An 18,864-nucleotide genomic window follows, 5' to 3' on the forward strand; every position below is an offset into this window, starting at 1 on the left:
TTTCCCACCGAAATCCTTTGCTTGACTTAATCCACTGCCCTTCAGCCACACAGGACTCCTGCCCTGGCAGTCACTTTGCTTGTTCCCACCTCAGGACATTTGCACATGCTGTATGCCCCTCCCCTTTTTCCTTCTCCTGGCTCACTTCTCCTCCCCCTTCACTCAAGTGTCTCTTTCTCAGGGAGAAGGTCACTGATGCCCCCAACCATGCCACACCCCTTACTATGTGCTCTCCATTCCCCCACCAACCATGCTCACCTCAGTTGTGAATTGCATGTTTATTTTTGCAGGCCTATTTTATCCCATAACTGTTCATCAAGATAAGAGCTTGCTCATTACTTTATCCCCAGCACTCAACCCAATGCCTGACACATAGTAGGTGCTCAATAAAGGATGAATCTGAATTTACAGTGAGGAAACAGGTTCAGAGAGGGGAAGCAACTTTCTCCAAATAAGTGGAAGAATCTGGCTTTACACTATGACCTGCCTGGCTCTGAAGCTGGTGCTCTCAGCCTCTCTGCTAGGTGTGTCCCAGCAGACACAAGCCTGGGGTGGCTAGACTCAGGTGGAGGCACCTATGGGGGACCACTCCATCCCCTCACTGTGGTCTGATAGGGTCTGGCTGGGCAGGGTGGTGGCAAGTGCCTATTGTATGAGAAAGAATGAGTGTTGACAGACAGGTGCAGGTACCCACAGCCCTGCGCCAGTGGGCAGTGCACACCTGCCTAGATGGTTCATGGAGGCTCCAGGGGAGGAGCTGTGACTCAGCGGGTGCTCCCTCTCCCAACAGCCAGCCACATGCTGACTCAGATCCCTCCCTTGTCGCACCTGGGGATCAATGACAGACAGCAATGGGGAGTAAGTTGAGGGTGTGGGAAGCAAGAGGGCTCCCACGACCAGAGCAAAGCTGTCCTTGTGCTGCCTCCAGGTCCCCATGTCCCCAGTGGATGATACCTTTGCCTCTGGGGACACCTTGCAAGTGGGATCTTTGATTCCCTCTCTGTCCCTCTGTCTGCCTATCTGGGTCCTTGCAGGCCCTTCTCTCCTACTCCATCCACTCCCCAAGGGGAGGGCCTGCATTTAGGATGCTGGCACTGGGTCCAGGCTGCAGCCTTGCACGTTGGCTGGAGAGGCAGTGTTGATTCTCACTGGGCCTCAGGTGCCAGGGTGCCGTGGGCTTCATGGTTTCCATTCCCGGTTCATTCTTTGGAGAGTTCCCATGGGAGATGTTGAAGTTGGGGCTCAGAGGGCAGACCCTGAGCCCTGAGAGACTGGAAGAGTGAGCCATGTCACATGACCTAGAAGAAATCATTCAATCATTCACTCAGGCCACGGCTGTCGGCCTTCCTCATCCCTGGCCCCATCTTGCCCAGTCTGCTTCCCATGCCAGGCAGAGAGCTTGAGAGAAGGGAAGAGATGGTGCCCTGCTGCAGCTGGAGCAAGACCTCCTATCTGGACCATAGGAGCTGCAAGCACAGCAAGCTCCTCTTTGTATTGGAACAAGGCCAGATGTGGGGAGAGGAGGGCCAGTGTGGCAGGGGCTACATGTGGGCAGCAGTTGGGCATTCATCTAGGGAGCCCTCTGTCTTTTTTTTTTTTTGAGACAGAGTCTCCCTCTGTCACCCAGGCTGGAGTGCAGTGGCACCATCTCTGCTCACTGCAAGCTCCGCCTCCCAGGTTCATGCCATTCTCCTGCCTCAGCCTCCCAAGTAGCTGGAACTACAGGTGCCCACCACCAAGCCCAGCTAATTTTTTGTATTTTTAGTAGAGACGGGGTTTCACCATGTTAGCCAGGATGGTCTCGAACTCCCGACCTCGTGATCTGCCCGCCTCGGCCTCCCAAAGTGCTGGGATTACAGGTGGAAGCCCTCTGCCTTTATGGCCCTTGGCAACAGTGCACGAAGGGGCTTCTCATGAGGAAACTGAGGCCAACTTTGAGGACCACACGGGGAGGGAGGATGAAACTGGCAGGTGGCCCAGCCCTGCCTGGCTGGGGAGCTACTGCGCTCTCCACCCCACAGTGGTCTTCATGCACAGCTCACTTTCCCTGGCAGCTGGGAGAAATTCTGAGGGATGAAGCCTGCTGCTTCGGGCTGAGTGAGGCTTAGGACAGGACTAGAGGGTGGGAAGTGGAGAAGGGGGGTGAGGACAGGGGTTGGTGTTTGGCACCAGGGCTGGAAACCAGGGCCATCTGTCAAGAGGCTTAGCTGGCCAGGGGTGCCCCAGCTGGGAGCTTCTGCTCAGTCAGGCGGATCTCAGCTGTTCTTAGGATCTCCCAACACAGATACATTTGCAGATGACAGAGCAGGGTTCTGGAAGTGCCATTCTGCTAGCTCTCTCCAGGGTGGCCCATCCATAGCACCACCAACTTCCCCATCCAGCTCAGCGACCCGGGACCTGGGGCTTACATCCTGACCAGAGTGGTGGCATCAGCATGGGCATGGGGAAGAGGGTAACTTCCCAGGCTTTGGAACACATTGCGGCAGATTCTGGGTTTCCCAGCAGAACTTGGCAAAGACCTTGAATGGTTTAAAATCATTTAAGAAAGTAGAAAGGGAATCAATTATACCCACTAGCCTTGATCTAAGAGTCTTCCATATATTAACCATTCGTAAAATGCCTTCAGTATTCTCTGAATATTGAATAAAAGAGAATTATATTCTCTTTTAATTTTCAAAACTTAAACTACCTGTTCAATTTTTAATTTAACATATTTTGTACCACCCATTTAAATATTTATTTAACACACTTTGGTAAATTAACTCACCTTTCATTTCAATAAATATATTTATAAAGGAAATCTTACATTACTACCAAAAAAGGAAAATCATAATCACTTGCCAGAAGCAGAAGGAAATGACATACAGAAATACCTAACTTCTAACTAGATGCTGTTACTTTCTAAAGGTGCTGAGCCCAAAGCTGGCTCTCTTTTTTTGAACAGGGTGATTGACAAGTGTGGTGGGGCAATTACAGAGGCCATAGTGTCCAAATGAGATTTCATCCTTGACTAATCAGAAGACTGAAAAATAGAAAAAGAGGCCAGGTGCAGTGGCTTATGCCTGTAATCCCAGCAATTTGGGAGGCTGAGACAGGAGGATAATTTGAGCCCAGGAGTTCAAGATCAGCCTGGGCAACATAGGAAAACCCCATCTTTATGGAAAAAAAAAATTAGCTGAGCATAGTGGTGTGTGCCTGTAGTCCCACCTACTTGGGAGGCCGAGGCTGGAGGATGGCTTGAGCCCAGGAGGTCAAGGCTGCAGTGAGCTGTGATCATCCCACTGCACTCCAGCTTGGACGACAGAGTGAGACTCTGTCTCAAAACAAACAAACAAACAAACATGGAAAAAGGAAATCTTCTCTCCAAGTGCTTCAGTATTATGATGATGATGATGATGATTATTATTATTATTTTATTTATTTATTTTTTTGAGATGGAGTCTTGCTCTGTCGCCCAGGCTGGAGTGCAGTGGCATGGATCTCACCTCACTGCAACTTGTGCCTCCCGGGCTCAAGTGGTTCTCATGCCCCAACCTCCTGAGTAGCTAGGATTACAGGCGTGCGCCACCATGCCCGGCTAATTTTTTGTATTTTTAGTAGAGACGGGGCTTTGCCATGTTTCCCAGTCTGATCTCAAACTCCTGAGCTCAGACAATCTGCCCGCCTCGGCTTCCCAAAGTACTGGGATTACAGGCGTGGGTCACTGCGTCCGGCCACTTCAGTATTATTTAACAGTCATTGAACATCAGTTAAAAGCCCCACAAGAAATACCAGTCATCTATGCCACCTAAACATGCAGGCCTTGCCTCTTTCAGGACCTTGCTGACCATCCTGGCAAAGACATTTCCCTACCTTTAGCTCCTTTTCAGCAATGAGCATCTTTCTGGAATGACTGGTATCTTTCCTCCATCTCGTATGTGCTGGGATCCTACTTGGACCAGATGTGGCGCTGGGCACTGGGGCAAGTACAAGATGAGCAGGGGCAGGCTTAGAGGAGCTCTTGCTGCCAACAGAGAGAGCTTTCTTCTATTTTTTCAGTATGTGAACTTTTATTCTTCATCAAGTGCTTCATAGAGCCATGGAGATCAGTGTGACACTATAATAGAGCACAATACAAACCCAGGGGGCGAGAGTACACGAAGACGGAGGAGAGGCACTCAGACGGATCACTGAAGATGAGTAGTTTTCTGTGTAGAAAAGATGGAGAGGGACATTTCAATTAGAGGTCATTGCAAGTCCTGAGTATTCTTAGAGGGAAGAAGGGCATTTGGGGAGCATTGTATGATTTTCTAGGGGGTCTGGGGGATGGTGGGAGATGGGGCAGGAATGGAAAGATGGGGATGGGCCTAAGTGCCAGGAATGTGGACCTTATCTTGAGGGTGGAGGGAAACTGGTGAAGTGATGTTGTCAGACGTGGATTAGAAAGATCATTCTGGCTGCTGTGCAGGAAGAGTCAGAGGGACATGGGAGAGGCAGGGAGGGCAGTTAGAAGCTCATGGCTAAGGTCTGGGTGAGGGCAGAGTTGATGGGGAGTTAGGGGGCTGAATGATCAGAGACAGCCGAACATTTTTTGAGCATTTCTCACAAGTCTTTTACTAGGAGACGGATGAACTAGTCATATCAACCTTTATCAGAGGAGGAAACTGAGGCACAGAGTAGTTAAGTAACTTATCAAAGTCACACAGCTCATGAGCATGGAGCTGGATGGAGCTCAGGTAGGCACACCGGAGACCAGTGTGTTCTTCACCATTCTCTTCTGGCCTTGGTGACCAGAATATACATCCAAGTTTCTGCCAGGAGCCGGGATAAGTCACACATCTCTGTATCCCCTCCCGAGCTCTGTATGGGGTAGGCACTCAACCAAGGTCAATTCCACACTCCCTGCTGGGCCCTGCAAAAGGACCAGGACAGTCGAGTCACTTGCATTCCTGCTCAGAGGTCAGCTAGTGTCAGCACCACCTTGTTTATTTGGTCCACTTTCTTCTTCCGGCCCTTTGGGTGAACTCTGCACGCTGTCCTTGAGTGCCGGCGGGCATGGTCTTGGTGCCTCTCTCCATCTTTTGGCCATGCCAGTTGTCTCCTCATCAAACTGGAGTCTCCCAAGGGCAGAGCCTCAGTCTCCGCAGAAAGCCTTGAGGATCCTGAGAGCAAGGACTGGTTTTCATCCATTTGGAGCTCTACAAGGGCAGGAGCTGTGCCTCCCCCTCCTCTGTGATAACTCCTTAGTACCCTGGTTCCAGCTCAGCCCACAGTGGACACAAGGTGGGAGCAAGGAGGGATGAGGGATGCAGACAGCAATGACCATCAATAGAGGAGGTAACTCTGCTCCTGGGAGTTTCTATCCGGAAGAGGCTAAGTCTCAGACCTGCTGTTGGGGCCAGCCGGAGACCAGACTCCAGGATCTAGGTCACCCCTGTGGCAGTAGAGCTGATTTATGGTGGCCCTGACAGCCTAATATCATCAAAATATCCCACACAATGGAGAGAAGCTGGGCCGCCCCCAGGCAGTCACCAAAGGACGCTGAGCCTGGGGCAGCCCGGCTGCCTCGTATCCCAGACCTCCCTCAGGTGTGTAGGGGGAGGCTGGCACAGAGCAAGGGCACACCCAGGTGTGCCACCTTCAGCTGGGAGTATAAGTAGGCAGCCCCAGGGACAGCTCTGTACCCTGCACTTAGGAGCCGGTAGCACTCCTATCACCGCTTCTCAACTCGTGAGCTACCAGCTGTGTCATGAGCTGCAGACAGTTCTCCTTGTCCTACTTGAGCCGCAGCGGCCGGGGTGGTGGGGGTGAAGTGGGCAGTGGGGGCAGCATAAGGTCTTCCTACAGCCACTGCAGCTCCTCAGGGGGTGGTGGAAGAGGGGGCCGATTCAGCTCTTCTAGTGGCTATGGTGGGGGAAGCTCTCGTGTCTATGGGAGGGGAGGTGGCGGCAGTTTTGGCTACAGCTATGGCGGAGGATCTGGGGGTGGTTCTAGTGCCAGTAGTTTAGGCGGTGGCTTTGGATGGTTCCAGAGGTTTTGGTGGTGCTTCTGGAGGAGGCTGTGGTAGTTCTGGGGGTTTTGGAGGTGGCTTTGGTGGTGGTTCTGGAGGTGGCTTTGGTGGTGTTCTGGAGGTGGCTTTGGTGGTGACTATGGGGGTGGGTTTGGGGCTTTGGGGGTGGTGCTGGAGGTGGTGATGGTATTCTGACTGCTAATGAGAATAGCACCATGCAGGAACACAATTCTCGGCTGGCCTCTTACTTGGGTAAGGTACAGGCTCTAAGGAGGCCAACAATGACCTGGAGAATAAGATCCAGGATTGGTATGACAAGAAGGGACCTGCTGCTACCCAGAAGAACTACCCCTCTTATTATGACACTATTGATGATCTCAAGTACCAGGTAGGTGTAGGAAACCATCTCTGTCTCGGTCTCTGTCTCTTACATTCTTTATCTTCCAAAAAAGGTAAAATGCTAAACTCTAAGCTCAGATAACAGCCAGGGAATCCACCTTTTGGAAATGTACGCTTTCATCAGAAACAAACTTGTGTTTGGTTTCTGGGGATCTCCCAGGATAGGACTTTGGCCTGTGCTCTGAGCATTCATTTCTACTTCCTCAACTTTCAGAGTTTGGGCAGAGCAAAGAGGAGGCCTGGGTTAACATGAGCTGAGCTGGGACTGGATGTGGAACCTCCTTTAGGTCTGCTCTAAGTCAATACTCTCTCTTCCTTTGTACTTCTCCTGGGCTTCTTTAGGAGTGTATCTTGATCTTTTAAGGTATTTTGGACCCGATTGTACATGTTGGTTATTCAAGTGATGGAGAGGATCCAGAACTCTGGGAATAGAAGCTATCTATCCATCCATTCATCCATCCATTCATCCCTCCCTCCCTCCACCCACATGTCTATCTATCTATCCATTTATTCAGCCACTCAGTTCAGTGAGTGCCTACCCTCAGGGTTGCTCTGGGTAGACATAGTGATGTGCTAGACTTAGTTCTGGTGGAGCTCACAGTCTGGCTCATCAGTATTCTCAGTGATTCCTCTTGTTTTAACTTCTGCATGTCTCTGGATGTGCTGTTTCTTCTACTCCAAACCTCTTCCATTTATTTATTAATGTTACATCTTAGCCATCCTTCAGGGCCCAATTCAATTGCCAGCCACCTCCTTCCTGAAGTCTTTCTTGATCTCCCATTGCCATAAGCCACCTCTCCTTTCCTTGAACTCTTTTAGGACACTTTTGACTTTGTAGTCAATGGTGGGATCCTTGAGGAACAGGATGTCAGTAATCTCTAAATCCCACTATGTTCTTTGCAGTAGATCTTCAAATATTTGTTGAATGAGTGAATGAATGAAGGCCACACCAAACATCTTCGCTGAAGGCTGGAAGGGGTCTATGCCATGTCCCAGCTGTTGAAAGTTCCTCATTCCTCTTGAGAATCCTCCTGCATGGAATCCTCACTTCCTGTGGCTTTGCCTGGCCTCTTGCCCTCCCAGCAGTGGTCCACAGCATGATTTCATGGCTGTGTTCTTTTTTTTCAGATTGTGGACCTGACAGCGGGCAACAATAAAACTCTTCTGGACATCAACAACACTCGCATGACGCTGGATGACTTCAGGATAAAGTGAGTCCTGCTCCTCTTTTCCTCTCCGGTCATCAGCCCTTTCCCCCAAACCTCAGCGCTCTGGAGGTCCTGGTATGGCCTGGTTCCCTCTTGATTGTTTTCTACCCCTGGCTGGTCTGCAGGTTCGAGATGGAGCAAAACCTGCGGCAAGGAGTGGATGCTGACATCAATGGCCTGCGGCAGGTGCTGGACAATCTGACCATGGAGAAGTCTGACCTGGAGATGCGGTATGAGACTCTGCAGGAGGAGCTGATGGCCCTCAAGAAGGATCATAAGGTGGTAAGGTGCTGGGGCTTATGGCTTACTGGGGAGAGGGAGGAGCAGAAATGCAGAGACAGCAGGGGAGCTTTGGAACATTGCCTGGGAGACACCCTCTCCTTTGCTCTTGAGGACACTTTCAGCTTCTCCTTGGCATCACCTGTGGTAGTGGGTGGGCTTTGGCTTCACAACTGTGTCCCCTTTTTGTACCCTGGGGGGACCAGAGGGAGAAATCTGAAAGGTGGTGCAGAGGGCTTTATCCCTGACCTCATCTCCCTTTCCTCCCTGGCAGGAGATGAGACAGCTGACTGGGCAGAACAGTGGAGATGTCAATGTGGAGACAAACGTTGCTCCTGGCAAAGATCTCACCAAGACCCTCAAAGACATGCATCAGGAGTATGAGTAGCTCATTGCTAAGAACAGAAAGGACATCGAGAATCAATACAAGACTCAGGTGAGCAGAGTGGGCTGCCCATTCATCCTCCTCCCATCCATCTATGCATATCTCCATCCCTCCATCCTCCCATTCCTTCATCCTCCTAGCTCTGCATCTCTCAGTGCAGCTGTCATTTATCCATCTTCCAATGGAAGTCATTCAACCATCTTCATTCACTGCATACAAACATCATTACAAAGTAGCTTCTCAGTGCCATGTTATATGTAAAGTATTGATGTCTCAGAGGTACTGATGTCTCAGATATGAGCCAAACAACATTGCTGCCCTTGAGAAGCTCACAGTTTATTAGATGTGTGTGAACAAAAGCAGAATGTGAACAATTTAATCTAATGCTATGTATTGTAAGACTATAGGAGAGGGATACAGTGTGTCTCCCATACTGTACTGAGCTCCTTGGTGGTTCCCTTCCTCCTTGAGTCTCCAGTGCCTAGCCAGAGTCTGGCACATACATGAAGGCATGGTCTGTGGTGTGTGTGTGTGTGTGTGTGTGTGTGTGTGTGTGTATGTTTGAAAGGTGGGGGAAGTTTGGAATAAGGTTAGATTAGAAAGATGGTTGTGAGACAAAGTGTGAAGGGTCCTGCAACCTTGTTGAGAGGGAATGTCATGTTGAGAGGACCGGAAAACCCTGCATGGCTGGAGGGTACCCAAAACTCAGAACGACTTGTCTTTGGCTTCGGATTAGCCTTGGCCCTGGAGGTGAAGCTCCTGGTGAATGGGGCCGAATGTCGCCCACTGAAGCTCCTGACCCAGCCTGGTGCTTACTGAGCCTTTGGTTTTGCAGATAACCCAGATCGAGCATGAGGTATCCAGTAGTGGTCAGGAGGTGCAGTCCAGTGCCAAGGAGGTGACCCAGCTCCGGCACAGTGTCCAGGAGTTGGAGATTGAGCTGCAGTCTCAGCTCAGCAAGGTTGGTAGTTCTGCTGTAGACCCTTTGCCAAGATGGGGCACAGGAAGGCTTTGCAGCCCGGGAGTGGGAAGAAGAGGAGTTATAATGTCACATCCCTCTTAAAGCCTTCTCCTGACCCTTAGAAAGCTGCCCTGGAGAACAGCTTGGAAGACACGAAGAACCGCTACTGTGGCCAGCTGCAGATGATCCAGGAGCAGATCAGTAACTTGGAGGCCCAGATCACTGAGGTCCGGCAAGAGATTGAGTGCCAGAATCAGGAATACAGCCTTCTGTTCAGCATTAAGATGCAGCTGGAGCAGGAAATCGAGACCTACCGCAACCTCCTTGAGGGAGGCCAGGAAGACTTGGAGGTGCTCCAGGATTCGGTGGAACCCCTGGGGGTCCTCAGGCCTCTGACACTACTTCTATCCCTCTGGATAGAGGCAGGGGGGGAAGTTCTCATACACAGGGTCTTATGGGTTGAGGACTTCTTCATCCTGGGGGCGGGAGGGACCTCAGTGCATTTGGGCTTTGGGGAAGGGGGATGGTGACACTGAGAGAAGGAGCTGCCTCCCTGCTCCAGGGAGGGGAGGGCCCCACAGTCCCAGCTGGAGGCTCTCCCCTCCCAGCTATGGTGCCAGGCCAGACTCTGTCCTCTGCCTCCCAGGAAGGAAAACAGAAAGATTCATGTTTGGGTTCTGACTCTGTCCAGGTCCATCCTCATATATGTGTGTGTGGGCCACTAATTTTTTATTATTATTTTTTAAGACGGAGTCTCGCTCTGTCGCCCAGGCTGGATGGAGTGCAGTGGTGCAGCCTCTGCTCACTGCAAGCCCCGCCTCCCGGGTTCACACCATTCCCCTGCCTCAGCCTCTCCAAGTAGCTGGGACTACAGGCGCCCACCACCACATCCCGGGTAATTTTTTGTATTTTTAGTAGAGATGGGGTTTCACCGTGGTCTCGATCTCCTGACCTCGTGATCTGCCTGCCTTGACCTCCCAAAGTGCTGGGATTACAAGCGTGAGCCACCGCGCCTGGCCTGGGCCGCTCATTTTAACTCTCTTGTTTTCTTTCTTTCTTAGTGAATCCTCCGAGCTGGAAAAATTGGCCTTGAGGGTAGCCAAGGAGGTCGAGGAGGAAGTGGAGGCAGTCATGGAAGAGGATCCAGGGGAGGAAGTGGAGGCAGCTATGGTGGAGGAAGTGGTTCTGGAGGAGGAAATGGAGGTGACTATGGTGGAGGAAGTGGGTCCAGCGGAGGAAGTGGAGGCAGCTATGGTGGAGGAAGTGGTTCTGGAGGAGGAAGTGGAGGTGGCTATGATGGAGGAAGTGGAGGTGGCCATAGCGGAGGAAGTGGAGGTGGCCATAGTGGAGGAAGTGGGGGCAACTATGGAGGAGGAAGTGGTTCTGAAGGAGGAAGTGGGGGTGGCTATGGTGGAGGAAGTGGGTCCAGGGGAGGAAGTGGAGGCAGCCATGGTGGAGGAAGTGGTTTTGGAGGTGAAAGTGGAGGCAGCTACAGAGGCGGTGAAGAAGGGAGTGGAAGTGGTGGTGGCTATGGAGGAGGAAGTGGAAAATCATCCCATTCCCAGTCTTCTTCCGCAAAATCTGGTGACCAAAATGAGACGAAAGGTAAGGGACAATCCTAGGTTGTGGAGTGGAGGGAGGCACAACTCTAGATTGTGGGGTGGAGAGTCAAGGTATCACTCTTTTTTTTCAAGTATTTTTGAATCTCTAGGGAATACAGATTCTGAATAGAGCTAGATGTTAGGGAAATCTCTAGTGAGGTGTCAGAGACCGGCCCTTGGTTCTGAATTGATCATTATTTTTGACAGAGCCTAGGATGAGGCTAGGACCAAATCTACACATGGCTGAGTCTCAGTCATGAAAATTGTGCATTATCATGACCCACCCTATGAGGTAGGTTTTATTATAATCCCCATTTCAAGGAAAATGAGGTTCAGAGAAAATAACTAATTTGCTCAAAGTCATACAATCACAAATGAGGGGTTCAGCTCTGTGCGGCTTCACAGCCAGTACTTTCAACTCTCGTGAGGATGGGGGACCAGGATCAGCAACAGTTCAGGTGGAAAAGAGACTCAGGGATTTTAGTCAGTAGTTGGCTTGCACAAGTATTACATGATGCAACTGCCAAAAGGATGAACATAATCTAAATGTAAGAAAGACTCACACAGGTGAGTTGGTCTCTAGATCAGGGAAAATTTTCCCATGTACACATTGAATTTTATAAAATATAAATGTAATATGAAATTATAGTAAAAGGCTGGATAATATGACTGGGAATGTTTAGCTCAGAGAAGACTTGAGGTGCCTGGGAGCTGCCCTGCAGGGTATCTGATGCGGTTTTGTGTGTCCAGTGGCACTGCAGGGCCATGGATGTACATCTAAGAGTGAGGCTGGGGCCGTCTTTTGCCTCAGTATCCAAATAATTGACTAACAAATCTGTTGAATGGAGGGGGCTGCCTCATAAGCCCCCCATCCTCAGACTTGGGGGTGCATCTGCCAGGTTTGCTGCAACAGAGATTCAGGAATTAGATGGGGATCAGTAGATTGGGAGACCCCAGGGTCCTTCCCCGTCAGGATTCTCCAGCTCTTTGAGCTCTAGTGTCCTTGCTTTGAGTTTCCCCATCTTTCCCCAAGTCCCAACCCCTCTGCTCCTGCTTACAGTCTTCCCTTCTCCCCCTCATCTCCCTTCCATCTCTCCACAGGCTTCCTTTCGTGATACTAGAGCCTCTGTAAACTTCTCCTGCCCAGCCCCAGATGAGCATCCCCAGACGGGCAGACCCCCGATGAAGCCTGCTTATTGGATCCTGACATCAGGGATAGCTGGTGAGCCCCTGTGCCCATCTAGGACTGGACTGACTTGGCATATGTGCCTCTGGTTTTCCATCATCTTCCAACCCTGCTTGGCTTTGATCTTTGATGACTTCAGAGTTGGGGAGACAGACCTCTTTCTTCTCTCTGGCCTGGGGTGATCTCACACCCTGCATGATCTTGATTATAATAAAGCTCTCCTACTGCAAATCAAACTCAGACTTTGACCCATTTGTTCTTTGGGATTAAGAAGGGATAGAGTGGGCAGGACACAGTAGCTCATGTTTGTAATCCTAGCACTTTGGGAGGCTGAGACAGGAGGATCACTTGAGGCCAGGAGTTCAAGACTAGCCTGAGCAACATAGTGAGACCTGTCTTTACAAAAAATTAAAAAAAAAAAATTAGACAGGCATGGTTACGGGCACCTGTGGTCTCAGCTACTCAGGAGACTGAGATGGGAGGATTGCTTGGGCCCAGGAGTTGGAGGCTTCGGTGAGCTATGATCGCATCATTGCATTCCATCCTTGGTGACAGAATAAAGGGATAATCAATCTGTTATAAAGAGTGTGGGTTCACTTTTCTATTGGTTAACTTTTGCTTGTAACAAAGGAACCCACATTTAGTGGCTAAAAATAACAACCATTCATTTAGCTTACAGTTTTGCAGTTTAGACTGGGAAGCTCTGTTTCCCTTTATGCACCTATGTGGTTCACTGCAAGTCGGCCAGGTGGCTCTTCCTCTGGTAGTTGGCTGGATGCTGGTTGGGGTGATGAGGATGAATGGGGTCTGTGACTCCCATCCTCCAGCCAACTAGCTTGAGCAAGTGTTCCAAGATAATGAGCAGAAACATGCAAGGCCTCTTGAGGTTTAGGCTCAGAGAAGTCACTTTGGCTGTATTATATTGGCCAAGCAAGTCACAACCTAGCCCAGATTCAAGAGCAGGGGAAATAGACTTCTCTTGAGGGGAGGAACTGCAAAGTCACATGGCAATGGGCATGGATATAGGGAGGGCAATAACTGAAGCAATGTTTTGCAAGCAATCTACCATAGTCTATTGGCATGTCGTGTGTTAGCTATGGAGGAAAACAAGACAAAAATGATGTGGTCTTTGCTTGTAAGATTTCAAGTAAAAAATATAGGCATAAATAAAGTCCTTCAAGGCAAAGTAAGGGACATTCCACAAGATATCAGCCAACAATATTCTCTAAAGATTCTGATAGTCAAAAATCCTTTTTATCGCTAGGGGCAAATAGCACCTCCTGCCTTCCCCAGCCTCCAGGCCTCCGACTCTCCCAGTGTGACGCCTCCAACACTGAACTGCTCCCTGAACTCCCTGCATTGTCTCACCCGGCCAAGCCATTTCCCACAGCTTTCCCTGCGCCAGAAACACCCACCACCTGAGCCCTTTTCTTCCCACTCCTCATTCTTCAAGTCTCAGGTTTTTGGAAGAACACTTTCTCCTTCCCTCCACCCCACCGCACGGGGAGCAGTGAGTGACTCCCACAAAAAATTTTTTTTTTTTTGAGACAGGGTCTCACTCTGTCACCCAGGCTGGAGTGCAGTGGTGTGATCATGGCTCACTGCAGCCTCAACCTCCTGGGCTCAGGTAATCCTCCCACCTCAGCCTCCCGAGTAGCTGGAACTATAGGCACACACCACCCTGCCCTGACAGTTTTTTGTAGAGATGTTACCTAGGCTGATCTTGAACTCCTGGACTCAAGCAGTCCACCTGCCTCGACCTCCCAAAGTGCTGAGATTGTAGGTGTGAGCCACTGTGCCTATCCTCTCACAAAATCTTTTCTAGAAACCTGTACCTGGCCAGGTATAGTGGCTCATACCTGTAACCTCAGCACTTTGGGAGGCCGAGGCAGGCAGATTGCTTAAGCCCAGGAGTTCAAGACCAGCCTGGGCAACATAGCAAGAACACGTCTCTAAAAAAAAAAAAAAATTGGCCCAGGCGTGGTAGCGCATGTCTGTAGTCCTAGCTACCGAGGAGGCTGAGGTGGGAGGATCACCTGAGCCCAGGGGTTTGAGGCTGCAATGAGCTAGGATTGTGTCACTGCACTCTACCCTGGGTGACAGAGCAAGACCCCGTCTCAACAAACAAACAAACAAAAACAAAAAACCCAAAAAACAAAACAAAAACTCCTCCCAGCCCACACCTGCTGAGTGGTTGTCCCCTGCGGTGATGACTGACACATGCCATTTAACCTTCGCGTTGCTGGTAATAGCTATTGATTTTATGGAGTGCCAGATACTGTGCTTCATACCTGATTTTTCATTTATTCCCCCCCAAGTCCTCTGAGGTTGGTGTTATTAGCTTCATTTCAGAGGTGGGGACACTGAGGCTCTGACAGGTAAGGTAACGGCCATTGCATGACATGGCTTTGAAATAAAATGGTGGCTCTGTGAATCAAACCCAGGCCACCCTGGCTCCAAGGCCCGGGCTCTAAACCACATGCCACGCTGGTGTGATAATGGTCCATGTTTTATAGGGGAGGAAACTGGAGCTCAGGGAGGGGAATACCTAGGCCTGGCTAATGAGTGGCTCTCACCCCAAGGCGTGGCTCTTTGCAAAGGCCAGGCCTGTCACTGCCTTGCTACATGGTCACTTAATCTTACCTGCTACACTATACTGCTGGGCCTCTGTTTTGTAGCTATTTGTGTAGATCTTTCCCTCCCCCACTCTCCCCTCTCCCATCTACCGGGAGCTTGCTGGGGGCCGGGCCTGAGTCTCTTTCATCTCTGAATTCTGCATGTAGCATAGGGCCTGGCTCAGAGCCCATGCACAGCACACGAGTGAATGAGGGAATGAATGGTGTTTCCTGGGCATGGCTTTGGGCAAAGCAAGAAACTGCTTAGAGCTCCAGCAGCCCCGGGTCCCTCCTCAGACCCTGACCTGCCTCCTGCCTTTGTCAGGAGCCTACAGTGTTTACCTCTTTCTCTTCCCTGAGTTCAGGTCATCCCCTGGGGACAGACATCCTGGGTCGGGGGCACCTGCCTGCTGGTTTCTGCTGAGCAGGACAACAGCTGTGGGACTTTAGGCAGGCTGAGGCCCCACTCTGTCTCGGTTTTCTGACCTATACAAACTTTTGGAGGTAGGCTAAAGCACGTGTTTGGGCTTTAAAAGAGGGCGAATCTTTGCTGAAGCAAAATCTCACAGAAAGCTGAGTATATAAAACCAGTGTGAGTGCATGTGTGAGAAGGCCTGTGAGTGTATGAGTGTGTGTATGCATGTGTGTGTATGTGTGAGTAGGTGTGAATACTGTGTGAGGTGTGTAAGTGTGTGTCAGTGTGGGTGGTCACAGCGGATACACTCAGCTCCAACCTCTCTGCTTAGGGCTCAGCAGGCGGGGCTTGAAAATCTCTGGGCTAGAAGATTTCTATGCCTCCATCCTACAAGTGTAGGAGTTTTGTCTAAATCATCTTGCTGGGCTTTTAGATGCTTATTATCTTTTTTTTCTTATTTTATTTATTTTTTTTTTTGAGACAGAGTCTTGCTCTGTTGCCCAGGCTGGAGTGCAGTGGCTCGATCTCAGCTTACTGCAACCTCTGCTTCCCAGGCTCAAGCAATTCTTCCCGCCTCAGCCTCCCTAGTAGCTGGGATTACAGGGGCCCACCACCACGCCCAGCTAATTTTTGTAGTTTTAGTAGAGATGGGGTTTCACCGTGTTGGTCAGGCTGGTCTTGAACTCCCAACCTCAGGTGATCCACCTGCCTTGGCCTCCCAAAGTGCTGGGATTACAGGCGCGAGCCACCGTGCACAGCCAAGAAGATGCTTACTATGTTTCTTAGCAGTCAAGGTGAGGATAAGGATGAGGTAACATGGACATGGCAGGAATGGGAAACTTGGGGTTCCTGAAGCCTCCTCTCTTCTCCCCATGCTCCGGCCCTTTCTTCTGAAGCCTCAGACACGGATCTCCCTGTTGGGAGGTGTTTGTTTGGTTTCTGTGTGCCAGGTCCTCATTGTATGTTTACCAAGCAAGGACAGATATCTCTGGTGGATCTTCCCATCCCCACAGGCTCCAGCCCTAATCCCAGGTAAGGACTTTGGAGGAAGCACTTTCCTCTCCAACTCCAGCACATTCCACTGGAGGGGGAAGGGTCTTGGCAGGACTGAGCCAGGGGAGGGCAGAAAATGCATCCTGGCACTGTGGTTCCTTGGTGCATCCCCCGTGCCTCTCTGGTACTGGCACTGCTGGTAGGCCTTGGGCTGGTGCTTGGGCAGCCTGCTGAGGACTGATGCTGGCACTGGGTAGTTCCTGCCTGGAATGGACATGAGATGCCTAAGGGAGCCAGTGAGGCTTTGTCTTCTGTTAATACTCTGTGTGTGTGTCTTTGTGGTGGGGTGGTGTTCCTTTTCAACTGACTTCAAAAGCCCTTCAGATACCAGGCCCCTGGCATGGGATCAGGCATCAGCTACTCTTCCTTGGGGCAAAGGGGATCTCCCCCGTTCTCCCTCATCTCCCCCTGAGTCCCCAGGCCTGGGCATTCCTGGTGTTTCCAGCTCCTGGCAGCCAATCTCGCTATGCGATTCTCTGTGGTTTCTGCCTGATGAATGTTTATCCTGTAGCCGATTGGAGCTGCAGTGAGCAGGGCCTCAGCATCCTGTCTCCGGAGCAGCTCTGAAGCTCCTTCCAGCTGCTGTTAGGAATGCCCCTTCTCCCCCAGCCCCCTGCTCACCTGGTCCAGAAACTCACTAACCTGAGCACCCCTCCCCCAAGTCTGCAAGGCCCCGCTTGCCAGCCTAAAGCCAGTGGAGCCTGGCATGAGTCAGAATTGAAAATAATAAGCACTCCCCTCAACCCATGCTAGAGGTGAGACATGCTCACTGCTGCTTTTTTGAAAATGTGGAAAACACAGATCTTCATTAGAAATCATCTGTCTCTTGGCTGGGCGCAGTGGCTCACACCTTTAATCCTAGCAGTTTGGAAGGCTGAGGTGGGTGGATCACTTCAGGCCAGGAGTCTGCGACCAGCCTGGCCAACATGGTGAAACCCTGCCTCTACTAAAAATATAAAAATTAGCCAGATGTGGTGGCAGGCACCTGTAATCCCAGCTATTCAGGAGGCTGAGGCAGGAGAATCACTTGAACCCAAGAGGCAGAAGTTGCAGAGAGCCAGGATTGTGCCACTGCATTCCAGCTCGGGTGATGGAGTGAGACTCTGTCTCAAAAAAAAAAAATGAAAAAAAAAAAAAAAGGAAGTCACCTCTTTCATACCAACCCCTAACTGCGGGCTCTGTCTGTGAAGGCAGGGCCCAGGTGGACACAGCCCTTGTCTTTCCGCTCCCTCAGCGGTCATCAGCGCTGGCAGAGATCGGGGTACAGTCATTGCTTGGTTAGTAGAGCCTAATTCTGCCAGGACGCCTTCCAATACAGATCTAGGAGGGCCCCGGGTGTGATTCCTGTCCTTCTGGAGGCAGATTAGATAAACCACCGTCCCAGACCAGCTTCCTGACTGCAGTGCAAATGCGAGGCTCACACCTCAACCAGGAGCCGTGCAAGATTCTCTCCTTCCCTCGTCCTCACCATGAATCATCAGCCTGACCTGCTGGCTCTGCCCTCAGGATATCCCTTGCAGCAGGCCACTGTTCCTGAAGTCCTCTGATGTCTCCCCAGAACAAGCCCCCAGTGTCTCTCACCTGGACTCTGTTAGAGCCTCTTATTAGATCTCCAGCTCCCTGGGCCCCATGGTCTGCTCCACAGGGAGCAGCCAGGGGCGGGGAGGGCGTCCCAGTGCTCCTCTGCTCAAAGAACCATTACTCTCAGGATAAAAGCCAGCGCCTCCATTAGACTGCAGACACCGAGTGCTCTGTCCTGCCCTCCCCTGGGCTCATCTCCTGCACACCCTCATTCTGGCTCACCTCTCTTAACCACTGCACCTGCTTGGTGTTCCCTGAACAGACCAAGCTCCCTCTTCCTTAGGGATTTTGCCTCTGCTGTGCCCTTGGCCTGGAATAATCTTCCCTGGGGATCTGAGGGCTCCTTTGCCTCATTCAGGTCTCTGTTCATGCGTCACCTCCTCAGAGAGGCCTTCCCTGACCACCCCTCAATGGCCTTCCCTGCTGACCCCCTCCCTGGCTTTGCTACTCTGCCCCCTACCCCAAATGAAAGCCCCAGGAGGGCAGGCAGCTTTTGACTGCCCTGCTCTTGAAGCCCAGAGTCTAGAAGGTGCCTGGCACGCAGAGGGTGGACCATAATTGGTGTTAAATGAAAAAATAAAATAAAATAAAAGGGCTTTGGGAGAAGGCTCTCTTCTGGCAAATAATCATTAAATGTTTACTAGTGCTGGAGTCAGCCCTGGGGCTAGATATAGAAGCTCGAAGTCTAGATGGGGAGACACTGCTGTGGTGTGTGCTGTGCAAGTGGGTGGGGTGGGAATGCTGACCCAGCCTGAGCGGGTCAGGGTGGACATATCAGGGAGAAGACACCCACACCAGTGGAACTGAGAAGAGCTGGCATGTCTGCCATCCAGATAAAGGGAGGAGGCAGGTAGGCAGGGAGGATACTCTGGCCAACGCCGCGTGGAGGTGACCTCCAGCACACAGCGGGTGTTCAGTGAAAATGCTCGCAGTGTCCAAGACCCCTGCATCTGAGGAGAACAATTTGAGTTTCTGGACGGGAACCTTCCCAGGTGAGGGAGAGTACAGACCTGAAGCTTCCCACTCAGGAGTCATGGCGATCAGATGGGTTTTGAAAGGCAAGATTTTGCCTGCGGAGGGGTCTTGCTCATCTGGGACTGCCCAGAATCTGTTCTTGAGGGAGGCAGCATCGCCCCCTCAGCCCACCAGTACCCTGATGGGAGGGAAGTTTGTTGGCCAGAAGGGAGCAGGG

General features: G+C 51.0%; 1 pseudogene; it reads left to right on the forward strand.

Moving 5' to 3' along the window:
- Nucleotides 1-5,728: 5,728 nt before the first annotated feature.
- LOC134760604 (keratin, type I cytoskeletal 9-like) lies at nucleotides 5,729-17,823 on the forward strand (annotated as a pseudogene).
- The last annotated feature ends 1,041 nt before the right edge of the window (nucleotides 17,824-18,864 follow it).

Source organism: Pongo abelii, chromosome 19 (genome assembly GCF_028885655.2).
Source record: "Pongo abelii isolate AG06213 chromosome 19, NHGRI_mPonAbe1-v2.0_pri, whole genome shotgun sequence".
In the NCBI taxonomy this organism is placed as follows: domain Eukaryota; kingdom Metazoa; phylum Chordata; class Mammalia; order Primates; family Hominidae; genus Pongo; species Pongo abelii.